Genomic DNA, 14,987 nt, shown 5'->3' on the forward strand with positions numbered 1-14,987 from the left:
CATAGAGCGTTAAAATCATTACCCCTCCTGTTCCGTCGTAGTAGGGTAAAAGTGCATACAGCAGTATACTCTTTTTCTTTAACACATTCTAATTCTTACACGGGCTACACTCTTTTGAACTGGAACAAGACAGTGTCCGCACACTGCTTGCCAACAGAAATCTACATAGCGTTAGTACTTACGCAGACGGACTCTCACATACGAGAGACCTAATGAAGCGTGCAATATCACCTTATTTGTACACACAGTGTAGATGATAGAAAATTAAAACATACATTTGGAGCCGGTGCACGCAAAAAAGGTCCCGTATCGCCATCCTGTGTTGCCACCACAAATTGTTTACTTTTACAAATTTTACATAATTGGTTTCCTTATACGTTCAAGGCCGTGACTCCACTGCACCTGCTGGTAAATAGAGTGAAGTCCAATAGAATATCGACTAAAGAGAGAGATGATTATCCCTCGACAGTCGACATAATTTCTGTTCGAAAAGTTCTGGAGTGTCGACCACGAACCGGAAGACGCAGCGTAGGCAGGCCTCCTACGAGATGGACCGACGACCTGGTGAGGGTCGCCGGAGTCCGATGGATGAGGGCGGCCCAGAACCGGTTCCTATGGCGCTCAATAGGGGAGGCCTATGTCCAGCAGTGGACGATTCCCGGCTGAAATGAGGAGTCGACATAATTATGTCGGATATACACAGGGTGCTCCCGGAACGCGACACACTGACGTGAGCCACTATGGCGGGTTCTAACACCTTGTGTACGGTGGTCGCTACCCGGGCGGATATAAAACATATCCTACCACCAGCATATAAAAATCTACATTACTACTTATAATGGTTAAGGTGGTAGCTCAAGGTCCATTTTCATACATTTTGTTTCGGCTTTAATCTGGGTAACTAAACAAGTATTGGCAAGTAAAGAATTTAAATTCACGTCAATTTAATATGACGAAATTTTAAAGGCAGAAATATCCATGATTATTAATTATTTTTACGTTTTTCTTTCAACTGCGAGAACTAATCACTAACTAGACGTGAATTTAAATTCTTTACTTGCCAATACTTGTTTAGTTACCCAGATTAAAGCCGAAACAAAATGTATGAAAATGGACCTTGAGCTACCACCTTAAACAATTTATAAAGCACAGAATGCAAACGTTGTGCAGTGAGTTCCCTTTAAGAAAATTTCGCCCTCCGCCATAGGTACTCTCCTCGCCAACAGTGCCAGTGACACCACGCATCAACTCGTAATCCCACAGTATCCAATTCCCACGGAATGTGGTTAATTCCACTTGACCCGTGGACCGCGACCTCGCGTCCCACCGGCGGCGGGATGTCGTCATGCTGACGTCATATCCCGTCTCAAGGCCGCGCGCTATCCCGTAGGAAGGCCTCATGGCCAGGAGGCCCGGTTAACAGGCGCGAATTGAGTTTCATAACATTTGCTGGTTCACATTACTCACAATGAGTGTGATTCGTGTTAATATGTTCATAAAACGGGATGCATACTAAGTTATGTATTATAGCAGCAAATCATCCTGCCTATCTCTCTAGGATAAATAACAGCCAATAATATCTGAAATTGCTTGGTCTATTTCTAAGACACTTATGATAGTAGAAGTTCACATCGAACACAAAAGTGTAGGCATTGGGCCAAAGATTGCATCCAGACTTCGACAGGCTTATACGGTAATATGGTATGAGAGGGTGCAAGTCATCGCCATAACGAGCACGAATTCCAATAGCGGGCAACTCGGATGTCTGAAGTTCTCGTTACAACGATATATGCTGGGCATGTACACTCCAATACAATTAAGGTAAGGATATTCCAAAACACCGTTTTTTAGTTTAAATTTAATCAATGAAATAAACATTATTTCGTTAAAAAATGGTCTAATTAATAACTAACATTATTCTATGGCTCAAAACACAATGCTAATAACTTCTCTCGATCATAAATAATTACGAAAACAGATAACATAAATACAAAAACAGGGACCTGTGCTAGCCTGACGCACACCTAAGCGTCTGAAGTTTTAGCCGTAGTTACACACATTATTATTTGTAACAAACGTTAAAGACTATCATATCATGTAACAATTTATCAGATATCATATGTAACCATACGGCCATGTGTTATCAACGTGATTTATTAGGATTTGAGCCGCGAGAGTGCAAGTTTCGCCGCTTTTTAACAATTGTTACGAAATCTCGAATATCTAGATTTGTCTGACGAACAACCATCAAGATTGGACCTAATAAAATACGTTGTGACGATAGCCTGGTTGGGTGTGGAACGGACTGTCGAGACGAATGTCTAGAGGTTCAAATCCCAAGAGTACGCACCTCAGACTTTTCAAAAAAAAATATGTGTTTATTCTAGTGAATTATCGCTTGCCTTAACAGCGAAGGAAAACATCGTAAGGATACCTGCATACCAGAGAAATTCTCTATAACAATTTTAAAGGTGTGTAAATTCTACCAATCCGCGCTAGGCCAGCGTAGTGGACTAAGGCCTAATCCCTCTCATTAATAGAGGAGGTCCGTGTCCAGCAGTGAGACAGTATACATATAATACAGGGCTGATATTATATATGAATGATATATTGCTAGTTGGCTCTAAACCATAGAGACGATGTAACAAACAACATAATCTGACTGTAGTCATGCGCATCACATTCAAAACATCGAAACCCGACCCCATTGTGCATGCATTACTCACCGAGCAATTGTGTGTCGGACTATGAATACAAAGCAATATTTCAATACAACAGAGCGAGACGACACTAGTTCGTCGTTACATCTGCAATGTCAGTAATGCGTAAACGAAAACCATAAATCGTAAGGACATACAGAAACATCTACATGAATAGAAAGTGTTATGAATGAGCAATTCAGCGGTATCAAATGTAGAAATGGGTATATGTGTATGATATTAACAAGCATTAAACAATTTTGTTCATGTCAGTATGATTTAGCTAGCATCACCAGTGTTGGGAGCAATATAAAAGGTAACTTTTACTTTGCGTTAGAAATATATTATATGATTGTGGGTAGAGACCCACAATCATATAATATATTTCTATATTTCACACCCACAATCCACAGAAATATCATAAAACACCTTCATCTATTTTCTTATCCATAACCACATTCCTAATGTCCAATTTCTCACATTCAAACCCTGATCGATTTATATATTAAAGATCGACATCCCAATCACCTTTCCCGGTCGTTATGCGTTCAAAAAGCCTCTGTGCTCGGCCATCTTCCATCTCACTCTGGCACATACATCCATCCACGTCTAAGGATTTAGTAGGACCGGTCCGACCCGTTCACGTAACGAATTTCGGCTCATAAAAAACTACACGGTCTCAGAGCGAACGTTACGCGACACGTTTTGGATTCTGTGATGAATTTTGGTAATACATCATATAGTCTGGTAGAACGTCGTGAGGGCACTGGTGAAATTTGAATTTAAAGCCTTATCAAACATGAATTGAAGGGCCAAGTGTTTAATGAAAGGAATTAAGTACCTGTGGAGCAGATATAATTTCAGACAAAGATCACGTTATAATTTATGCAAGCCTGGTACCTGGCCTATGAAATAGAATTGATCAATCTAGACTGAAATTAAGAAAGATTCTATTTTTAACACACACACTCACGCCTTTTATCTCCGAAGGGATAGGCAGAGGCACAACTAGTGCACCCACTTTCCGTCGTGTGTATGCTTTCCCATGATGTCATACGAGGCGAGCCTATCGATATATCAGTCACAAATTCCAGACTCAGGGTTGATACTGAATAGACAACCCAATATCACTGACCTACCCAGGGATCAAACCAGAGACCTCAGCACTGCATTCGTATTGTAAATCTACGCCACCAAGTCAGTAAATTGTTTAAGCTCAACTAAATAATCTTAAAAATCTAGTAGCTAAAACCAAACATTATGCGGCATAATTTTGAAAAAAATCATCTTGTCAGCACCACCGTTCCTGAAGATGAAGAAGAAAATGGAAGAAGACCAACAGCTCTGTACTAGATAAATTTACCTGAGGAACAAACTACTTCTACCAATCTTCTCATCCATTCTTCAAAGGTCGCCAACGTACTCATTTTGATAATACCTTTGTTCATTGGCCATGATCATTTATTATCAACTGACCCATATTCCAATCCTCACATTTATCATAATAAAGCCTGGCCCCCTATTACATCACGAGATGAACCGCTTGGCGACGTGTGGGAGTTACATCTCTTACCCTTCGACGCTAACACGTGATGCTATCTGTTTTGTTAATGGGAAATAGTGTAGTTGCACTATAATATAACCTGGCCGATCTCCGTTGAGATTGGCCGCCGTGGTCGAAATTCGACTAGGAGGGATTCATAATGGGAAATTTTGTGAGCATGTTATAAGTAAATGAAGAAACCTATGCAAGGATCTGGATGGAATTTGCGACAAGATTTTTTTTATAGTTTGCACGGAAAGGCGACCCCACTACACCTGATGGTGAGTGGAGTGGGGTCCAATAGAATGTCCAATGACGAGAGACGATTACCCTTCAGCAATCGATACAATTATGCCGGCCTGTTGGAACCTGATATACACAGGCTAATCTTTTCTGACACTTTTCTTAACCCGATACTCGAATGCTTAAAAAAATCCAGCAATATTCCAGCAAAATCAACAGAAAATATACTCGGCTATGTTTATCGTCGACGTAATCTCTCATTGTATAACAAAGGTCCATAAAAGGACGTATTCCAGTATTATTGTGCGCCTCAGATGGAGTCTCGCTTCACACGGCGAGATGGACGTTTAAGGCTATGGGGTCACCAGATTGGAGGCAAATGGCACAACAGTTAATGCAATACTTAACTATTTTACGCGAAATGTAATCTAATTTACACTGGATAATAAAAATATCGAAAGAAATAATGTTATCGAAATCAAAAGACTACAAAGTTATTTGTACAGGACAGAAAGGATGTGATTAAGTCTAAATTCGAATGCTAAATCCTGAGGGGATTGTGCATTCGTATGGCAATTAAATATTTATTTATTACCCATTTTGCGAGTATGTGCATAATAAATAAAAACAAATTGTATTTTTTTTTAAAAGAGCAGGAACCAGAGTTTCTTGCCCGTTCTTCTCTGTTGAGAACTGCTCTCCGAAGTGGTGGTAGAGTTAATATTGACGGAATCTGAACATTTTACATCGCATTGCTTATTGCCACGGCCAAGCAGTAGTTTAAACATTATTGCTTGGCAGTGTTCGGGTCGAAGGATATTGTTGCCAGTGTAATTATTGGACATGTAGTGTCCAGCACTACAAATTCGTTATGTCTCCTGTTTACGAGCATTCTTAACGTTCATTAACTATTTCCCATTAATTTCATTTAGTTGTATAAAAACCTTAACCAAATTTGAACCTCACACGTCCATGTTGAGATATTCTATTCTTTACAAGACTGATTCGATTAAAGTATCCATGTTAAAAATCACTTAAATATAATGTCAATTGGCCAAGATCCGAGCGGCAACCTTGCGGTCACACCACTTTTGTTCTCAGTAACGTTACACAAAAACTAAATTGCATACAATTTGTAAAACAATGCCATTAGTTGCGGGTGAGGTAACGTTTTACCTACATTTGTATGTTTGTACGTGAGCAAAACGGTTTCTTATACAGCCGAATGAAGAGATGAAGCCCTTCGGTTGTTAAGGGACATGTCTACCCACAAACAGTTGCAACAACTTTTAATTATACATGCATTGGGTTTTGTTCGCGTTTGATTCCGCATGAAAGAGTATTTCAGAGATAAAAGTCCCGCTGTATATTCTCCCGGGATAAAAAAGAGTCTATGTCCTTCCCAGGGTCTCAAACTATCTCCATACCAAATTTCATTGCATTCCGTTCGGTAGTTTTTGAGTTTATCATGTTCGGACAGATAGACTCGGCGTTAGCCTGTGTTTTACAATATGTAAGGATGGTATTGTGTTTCCCGATCATCCTGTAGGTTTAGACATACTTATTTTATCTCACAATGACTTGTTATAATTCCAAGCAACATAAAGCAACAGTAATTACCCACTGTTGCTTGGCTGTACAAAATAAACAAAACCCTTCCCAGTCAAGCACACAAGAAACCTACCAAACACCAAGTCCTAAAATCCAACCAAATTGTCCGTAGTTCCACAGTCGCGCAAGCTATTCAAAAAGGAAACTTCAATAATATCTACTAATAGAATTGTGTCGAGTCGTGTTTGTGTATAGTATACATTTATTGGTCGCCCGAAATAGCCGTGCAGTGAATATAGAAGGGGTTCAATGCGACTCATGAGTCGACTGCGGTAGGTCGACACGAAGATTTAAGTCTAATAAAGCTATCAAAGGACCTAACTATACCGATATAGATCATTTCATCCACGAAGACGCGCCCCACCACTTTCCCTAATAGCTTACAGTGTGCGTGAGCAGCATGAGTGCACACGCACACTAAGATACATAGCGTCGAGTTAAGTGCTTGGATCAATCCTCTTATATAAGCTAATTTAATTAAGTAATAATTAAATATTCTCATGTACCTTGACTTATCATAAGTGCAACTATGTTCGCCTACGTGATGAATAAAGCATTTTATTCATTATTTATTACCCCGCAACAGCCCCTCTCAATAGGTGGTGGGGCGCGTCTTCGTGGATAAAATGACCCATAATGATGGATGAGGGTGGTCATAGTCATAGAGCCACACCACCAGCCCGATGGTATGATGGCAAGCAGTGAAAGACTGGCGTGATAGGGAGGGGGCTTGTATCCAGCAGCAGGTGGACACGTGCTGATTTAACATTCAGATAGTATCATATCATTGTTTCACAGATGGCAGAAGAAAGTAGTGGTAATATAAAAAGTGCCTAGAAATCATTTCGATCTGAATTTCGTTCCTTTAAATTGCTTATGTCCTATTTACGGTATTATGGTTATGAAACAAGCGTGATATCAATTACGTTCAAGTCGAGAATTAAGATCGTACGTGGCGTTTCAATACATTGGAATTTGTGGACGTTATGGCGATAGGGTCGTTCCTTATCATGTGATTCATGAGACGAAGATATGCACCAGTTGCGAGTGTGGCTACCCCTTCGAAACACAGGCGTGATCTTATTTATGAATGCAATATCTAAAGCTTTCTGACCTTGCGTAGATCGTAGTTAATTTTTTCACTAATTTAGTGCCTGTTGCCTGTCATGACTCGAGTTATGTTTATAGCAGAATGTAGGTCACTAACGCTGGAGGAATTATAGCAGCATGGCCGATTTTTAACGAGGAATAAACATTATTATTTAATACTAGTCTAACACTCTTTCCCAGTTGTAGTGTTAACCTGGAACCTTTTCGACAGTATCATGGGATGCACGTTGCCTGAACCCAGTATGTAGTGTTTTCCTTTTTTTTTAGACCTTGTTATAAATGTTAGTGTGCGTCCCAGTATACATAATACATACATAACATCACGCATTTATCCCCGAAGGGGTATGCAGAGGCGCAACTAGGGCACCCACTTTTCGCCAAGTATGTTCCGTCCCATGATGTGATAGGGGGCGAGGGGCGATATCGCCATATCGGGCACAAATTGAGATTTGGGCTGATACTGAGCAGAAAAAACCCAAATATCACTTTGCCCGACTCGGGATTCGAACCCAGGACCTCAGAGCGCTATTGTACCGGACATGCAATACAACTACGCCACCGAGGCGTCCCAGTATATTGAGCGAATAAAGTTTTTCTTTCTTTCTTTATTTTCTTTCTATAGAGTCAAGGGTGAAATATTTCAAAAAAGTAACGCGAGGCAAAAATAATGTCCTTATTAAACATATCGCGGCCAATTAAACAGAAAATAACAAACTTAGACAAACGTAAATAATCTTAAAAGTGAATCTGTCAGGAATTGGGTTGCATGGACGCTTCGCCACTAAAGTTCATACACAGATAAAAGCAGATGATTTATTGATCTATCAGTATTTTTATGGTCTTTTGTAGTGGAAAAAATTGCTAGTTCCCGACAATTCCCGCTGCACTGATCTACCGTGTACACATCGGCCGAAACCTGTCTACACTCACAACCACCACCAAAATGTTCACGCCACAGTCTTCTCTTCCAGCAGCATCAACCCGACCGCACCAATGATACCAGCTCTCGAAATAATCACCATAAACACGCGGCAGGCACGGTACCCTCTATTTACAAAACAAATGCCTGGAATTTCATATTAGTAATATTTGGCTGTGAGCCAATAGCCGCTTAACCTTTGCTGTAATGTTCTGCGGTTCGCGTACATTGGTGCGGAGGCGTACGATGCTGCGAACTCTGACTCCCCAGACACCACTTAAAAATATTTTTTGCAACAAAAATAAAAAATTTCGTTATATTTTTTTATTATACATGCGGGTTATTGTGAACGAATTTTTAACTAGGATTTATTTCAGTTTATCGCTTATCTATTAAAAAAAAAGGATTTCTCCTGACAACAAAAGAGTCCCTTTTTTAAAAGCCCTGCTGGACGCCCTTCAAACTAGGACAAATCAGGACGATGGCAGGCCTATACATAGCTAATAGTAGAATTTTTGTATCCGTCAGGATAGTGACCACCATACACAAGGTGTAAAACCCAATATATTGGTCCAAAGTGCGTCGCGTTCCGGAATCAGCCTATAGTATATTCTGTTTCAAAGGATAACTATCACTCGTAGTTCACACTATCTGTACTCCGCTTACCATTAGGTATAGTAACTGCTGTGCCTGACTAAAAGGTTGTTATTCCATTACCGGTGGCAGGACTTTCATAAACGAGTACCGACCAGGTATCACTGTAATGTCCATTTCCGCCGCCATGCAACATTATGCAAGCACTGTCAAGTTTCCGTTTGAACTGAAGGTAGCCAGTGTAATTAATAGGCATTATGAGACTTAACATAACTTCTTACTGTCGACACACAGAGATCTCAAATACAGATGACTTTACACATGAAAATGAACGTGTCAAAGTAAAGATTGAATATTCAAAACAACTGACACTTCTATACAAAAATTAAACGTAAAACTTAATCCGTCCTCCCATAGATGGATTTACCAAAACGATAGATTGAATGCCAAAAGGATCGGTTATTAAATTGCGATTCTTAATAGATTTAAAAATTAAACTCAGGTCGGAAATTTTTGTTTAAGATCGAATATAGAAAACAGCCGTTAAGGTGACAATGGCAATGCCATGGAGAAAGTGGTATTACGTTTCTTCTGATATGTTTAGCAATGATAATTACAATCCCTTCGTAATCCTAAGGTCTGGCAAAAAGGACATTTCTAGATGATTGTATGTATTTATGTATTTGGTGTGCGCCGAAGCGGGCCAGTTGCGTAAACGTTAAAAGTTCAAACTCGTAGCGTCCGCCGAGGCAGACTGCAAGGAACCGGTGCGACCGGTTTCCGTCCGTATCACCACCGCCAAACCAACATTACTCATACTATGCTGCGATATGTATTAATATATCACGTTTGAGGAAGGAAAAATAACTGTAAACAATGAATACTTTCTTATACGAATAAATGTTTTTTTCGAATTTGTCAACGCATACGATAGAGGTATTTAATTAAAGTTATGTGGATTAATAGTTGCCAGTATTACAGATACGGCATAATACAGATTATAACTTGAATAATAAGCCGCTACAGGGATACATTGCATTTCTTTTGTGCTTATATTACTTAAAATAAAAGTAAGTAAAACTATAATTCAGTAAAAGTTTTTTTTTGCCAATGTGCATAGAATCCGCTATCAGTCTGTAAAAGCAGCGGTTTATAAACATTGATGAGTTCTGAATTAAAGGAAATAGTAGCCAGTTAGATATATAAATGTCACACTCATTAAAAATAACCGAAAAGCCGCCGAATTTGGATGGATTTTGGAACACAAATAAAGAACGTCTCGGATAAACATAGTTTTATCGCCAAAAAAAAAAGCACATTCACACTTATGCTAGAAAAAAATTATATCAATCCGAGGTACAGATTCAGTTCGTATAACATCAGAGTTAAAATTCAATCCGAGCCAAATTAATACACGACATAAAATTAATTAAATCAACTTGAAATTACCAAACTCGATCGCATAGCACGCCGTGGACCGACGTCTCGTTCGCAAACCGGAGACCTCAATACAGCGCCAGCGAGCTTCAACTGGCTTATTTATCGGTAAGGGTGGGAGAGGAGGGGGGGAGGGGAGGGGGATTAAGAACCACCATCGCTTGGCGCCGGGTTCGCACGCCGACAGGGAAGCTATATACTTGGTTACCATTGAGGAAATTATTTTTATTTTGCGAGTAACTCATGACTCAAAATTGTTAGTAGGTACACAAGAAAACTTACACTATGTTAGTGATAATAACAGCTTTAAAAGCGAGGAACGAGAATCCAATCCATGAGAGATAGCGCAACAGTGTTATAACCAAACCTTAATAAAGGTTGGTAATAATTGTTTCTTTTTATTCCGTCAATGGGGTTGTCAAATTATTTGACAGAAGTACCCCCCTAAACGGCGATTAGTAAAAACGACGATTACTAGAGTCTATTGTTAAGTCTCTAAATAAATAAGGAAGTTGTTTTTATATGATCTCATAAACTAACTAAGAAAGACTGACGCTGAGCGTTACTGAGACAGGAAATCCATTGCACCATATGCCACATCTGAGTAACTATTCATCATCACTACATAGTATAAAACAAAGTCGCTTTCTCTGTCCCTATCTTTGTATGCTTAAATTTTTAAAACTACTCAACGGATTTTGATGCGGTTTTTTTAATAGATAGAGTGATTCAAGAGGAAGGTTTATATGTATAATAACATCCATTAAATAGTGGAGAAATATTGCACCCGTGCGAAGCCGGGGCGGGTTGCTAGTCAACTTATACATTAACGTATGTTTCTTACAATGGGAAATTTTCCGAAAAGGAACCCCACACAACGTATAGGTACTAATATACATGAATGCGGTCTGCAAAGCGTTCTGATGTTAATTAAATTCTACATAAAGAGAAGCAGACAGGAATCGGCTTATATGGAACCTTCCTTCACCACTAGTTTCTGAAGTATTTTAGATGATAGACATAAACCCGAAAACAACAAAGATTTAAGAAAGACAGAGCAAGTCCCAGATCATTATAATTCGCACTCTTAATAAAATAATGACCTATTTCAAAATTGTTAATTTGTGGCAGTCGTCGGAAAACTAATTTTTGTTTGATACCTTTTTTTTGAAGTTGCTTTAAAATTGAGCTTATTAAAGATAGGTAAAAAATGAAACCTATAGCATGAAAACAAAAACGAAAAAACTAAAAGGTCGCAAACAGAAATTGGTTGTTTGACGATTCCCACAAATTCGCGATTTTGGAATGGGTCATTATTTTATTAAAAATGCGATATAACAATCACAAAACATGGGTCTTTTACTTCAAACAAGTCTTCCGTAGCTTCAAGCAAAACAAAATCATTTACCAATTACATTGTCGAGTGTGTCATCATAGTATTAACACTAGCATCATATCAACATCATTGCTGATTCAGTCATCGTATTCCGGTACTAGAATTATTTTAGTCCATGATCCACTGTACGTAGTCATCAACTGACTGCGTGTACTAGCCGTTGCTTGCATCTTTATGCGGGGTGGCCAGGTGTGTAGCAAAAAAATATTTAAAGGAAACTAGAAATCAAATTAATTAAATAAGTATTTTATAGAAAAAAAATTTTAGAATAAGCTACAGTATTAGTCAATATATAATGTCGCGTGAAAATCGTCGAATCAACGACAAAACGTCACATAGGTGTGAGTGAGACAACGCTCTACGAAACCAAAGCTAACAGATTATCTCTTTCTAAATCAACGTGTGATAGTCACTGTAGAGTACTTCATGTATGTCACAACTCTCAAGTAAACACGTTCTTTACAGTTTCCTTTCACCGTCAAAGTTTGCTAAAATTAATAAGTAAACATAAAACTTGTAAAAGTACGCGCACCGGTTTAACCTGACATCTTCTTGTCCTTCCTTTCTAACATCTACCTGCATACATATATCAAATGGTGAAGGAAAACATCATGAGAAAACTTACATATCTAACAATTTTACAAGTCTGCCAACCCGCATTAGGCCAGCGTGGTGAACCAAGGCCTTAACCCTCTCAGTAGACCACAAGGCCGTGGTGGACTAAGCCCTAAATCCTCTCAGTAGACGACGAGGCCCATGACCAGCAATGAGATAGTATTATACAGGGCTAGTATTATTCCTAATGTTTCTTTACATTTAAATCAATTTACGTCAAACCATCACTAAAGAAGGACGCCACACGTTTTTATAGAACACACGCATGACGCAAAATAAAGCCCGGCGCGAGTACAAACTCCGAAATCCCTATGATTCCGGGAACGCGCGAGGACGGCGCACCGAACCCGCCGGGGCTGGCGCCGGTCCAAGTAGCGTCACCGTACTCAAAGTATAACGAACTCGCGGCAGGAAACCGAATTAGATGCGACTTTTTATTACATTATTTAGAGTTTTAATGATGACTCAATGACGGTGCATTTAAAAAAGAACCAAATGACCTACCAACCCTCGTTCAATGGAAAGCTAGAGCATCACTAGCGCACAAGGTGTTGAGTCCGCCATAGTGACCCCCGTGTGTCGCGTTCCGGGATCAGCCTGTGTATATCCGGTTCCAGCAGGCCGGCATAATTGTGTCTACTGTCGAGGTAATCATCTCTCGTCAGGTGCAGTGCGGTCACATGCATTGCGCGTATAAAAAAAAACTAAATTATAGATAGCACGGCACTGTATGGCGTTGGAGTTTGAACACACTGGAAAATATTGACTGAGAAACAGGAGATAGTAACATTTTCGAAATGGAATTTATGTAACTATTATATTTTACTGAAATTTCATTCTAAAGCTCATTGTGCAACAGTTATATGTACAATATACTTTCCTGCTTTTTAAAACTGTTCTTTACAATTCATTTTTTGTTTGACTTGGTCCGGGCTGAGATACAGCTCTGAATCAATTTTTACTAAAAGCATTGAGAGGAAAAGAAACTTCTAGAACTACACACACACTCACGCCTTTTATCCCCAAAGGGGTAGGCAGAGGCACAACTGATACATAGAGGCGCTATACCCATATCGAGCACAAAATATAAATCCAGGCCGATACTGAGCACATAGAAATTACATAATTATAAATATATTTTTCATAACATACCCTCATAATAGGTAATAATGTAGTTGATTCGAAAATAATACTTATTACAAGGACAGTATAGTCTACAGCATTCCAATAGACATAAAAAGCTAAAACAATTCCCTATATATCAAGTAGATGCATTTACACGCTCCGTGTGCATGTAACTGGAGTGCCATATGTGTGTGACGTCACGCACACGTGACGCCTAATGCAATGCTGTGTGTCATTTGGTTCGCATCTCGATTCTCGGCGATGTGGCGCAGATGTTGTTGTTTCAGTACTATGCTGTCCGACTGTTGGACTTGGTCATATGTAAGAGTAAGTATATGGTTCATGTTGGCAGATTCTATATAATATTCTACTTGCTAAAGAGAATATATACAATGAATTTGGGCACGTTAATTTGAAATATAGGATTGGAATCCATGGAACCCGCGACCTCAATTCCAACTGTCCATTTCCTAGACTATCATCGTGTAATTAAATTACGAATTACACAATTATTTCAACATAAATTCTTATATTTACGCTAAAGTTACGACATTGAAATGAAACTATTTTACGGATTTTATCGTGTTTTTTATATTATAATTTTCTGCCGATGTTTAGAAAACTTTGCAGCTTTCACTGTCACTGGTTGAGGTGTTGGTGGTGCGAAAAATCAAAGTATACAATGTGTACCTACATTTTAAAATTATACATTTTTTAACTGTTGAAGGTCTGATTTACGCAGAATGCGTTCACAGTGTCTAGAAGTCCGGCAACAGCAAATCCAAAAGACAGGTTATCAAAGTCTTCGAAACGTCTGTAGAAAATTATGATATTAAAAAACCACAATAAAATCCGAAAAATAGTTTTACATATTTCAATGACAAGCAATATTTTTTTTAAAAGATTTAAATAATACCCGCGGTCTTTAGTTTCGTAGAAAGATCATCAGCCGCCGCGCCATTGTGACCGTCTTGCCACGTTGCCTAAAAAATAATGAAAGGTTGAACAAAACCTCGCCATATTGCCAATTATGATACGACTTCCGGTATAACGAGTTATAACCAGTTTTGTCGCCACATTACATAAAAAAACACACAACTTCTCAATATAATATGTTTTATGTAAATCAGTTCGCATTTATTTTAAGAACATTTGGTTTTTAATTTAGTCTCATTTCTATATAAACTGTGACCAATAAAGTATTTGACTTATTTGTATTTATAACTGTTATAAAATATGCACGTAGTATAAATTCTGAAACAGAAGAAATCATTGAAATCTGGTGAATATTTTACAAGTTACAAGCCATTGAAATTAGGTAGTTGGGGTGAGTGTCAAAAAACAGGAAAAGGGACAAAATACTTGCATGTGACGTCATCGGGAATTACGATGCGTGCGAAAGAAAGAGATGGAGCGATACCCCCACTTCGCGCCCACTCCTGCACGTAACAATATTTGAAATATGAATTACTGCCTTATTTCTTATCGTATTTTAATTCTATTTTCACAGCGGGACTTCTTTTATGTACTAATTGCTGTTACATATTAAAAAATGTACAAAATTAAACATATTTAAATACCCCATTGTACAACCAGCTTTTGGTCGCGGTTCCGTCCTTGTAATAAGTACTATTTTCGAATCATCTACACTATACTGAGTCTGATACGTATCATAATTAATTAAAAAAAAATTGA

At 38.7% G+C, this 14,987-nt stretch overlaps 1 protein-coding gene across 4 annotated transcripts in view; it reads right to left on the reverse strand.

Moving 5' to 3' along the window:
• LOC115447148 (protein hu-li tai shao) overlaps positions 1-14,987 on the reverse strand; it is a 116,766-nt gene that overhangs the window by 95,440 nt on the left and 6,339 nt on the right. The gene's annotated exons all lie outside the window — the stretch shown is intronic.

The sequence above is a fragment of the Manduca sexta genome, chromosome 26, assembly GCF_014839805.1.
Source record: "Manduca sexta isolate Smith_Timp_Sample1 chromosome 26, JHU_Msex_v1.0, whole genome shotgun sequence".
Lineage (NCBI taxonomy): Eukaryota > Metazoa > Arthropoda > Insecta > Lepidoptera > Sphingidae > Manduca > Manduca sexta.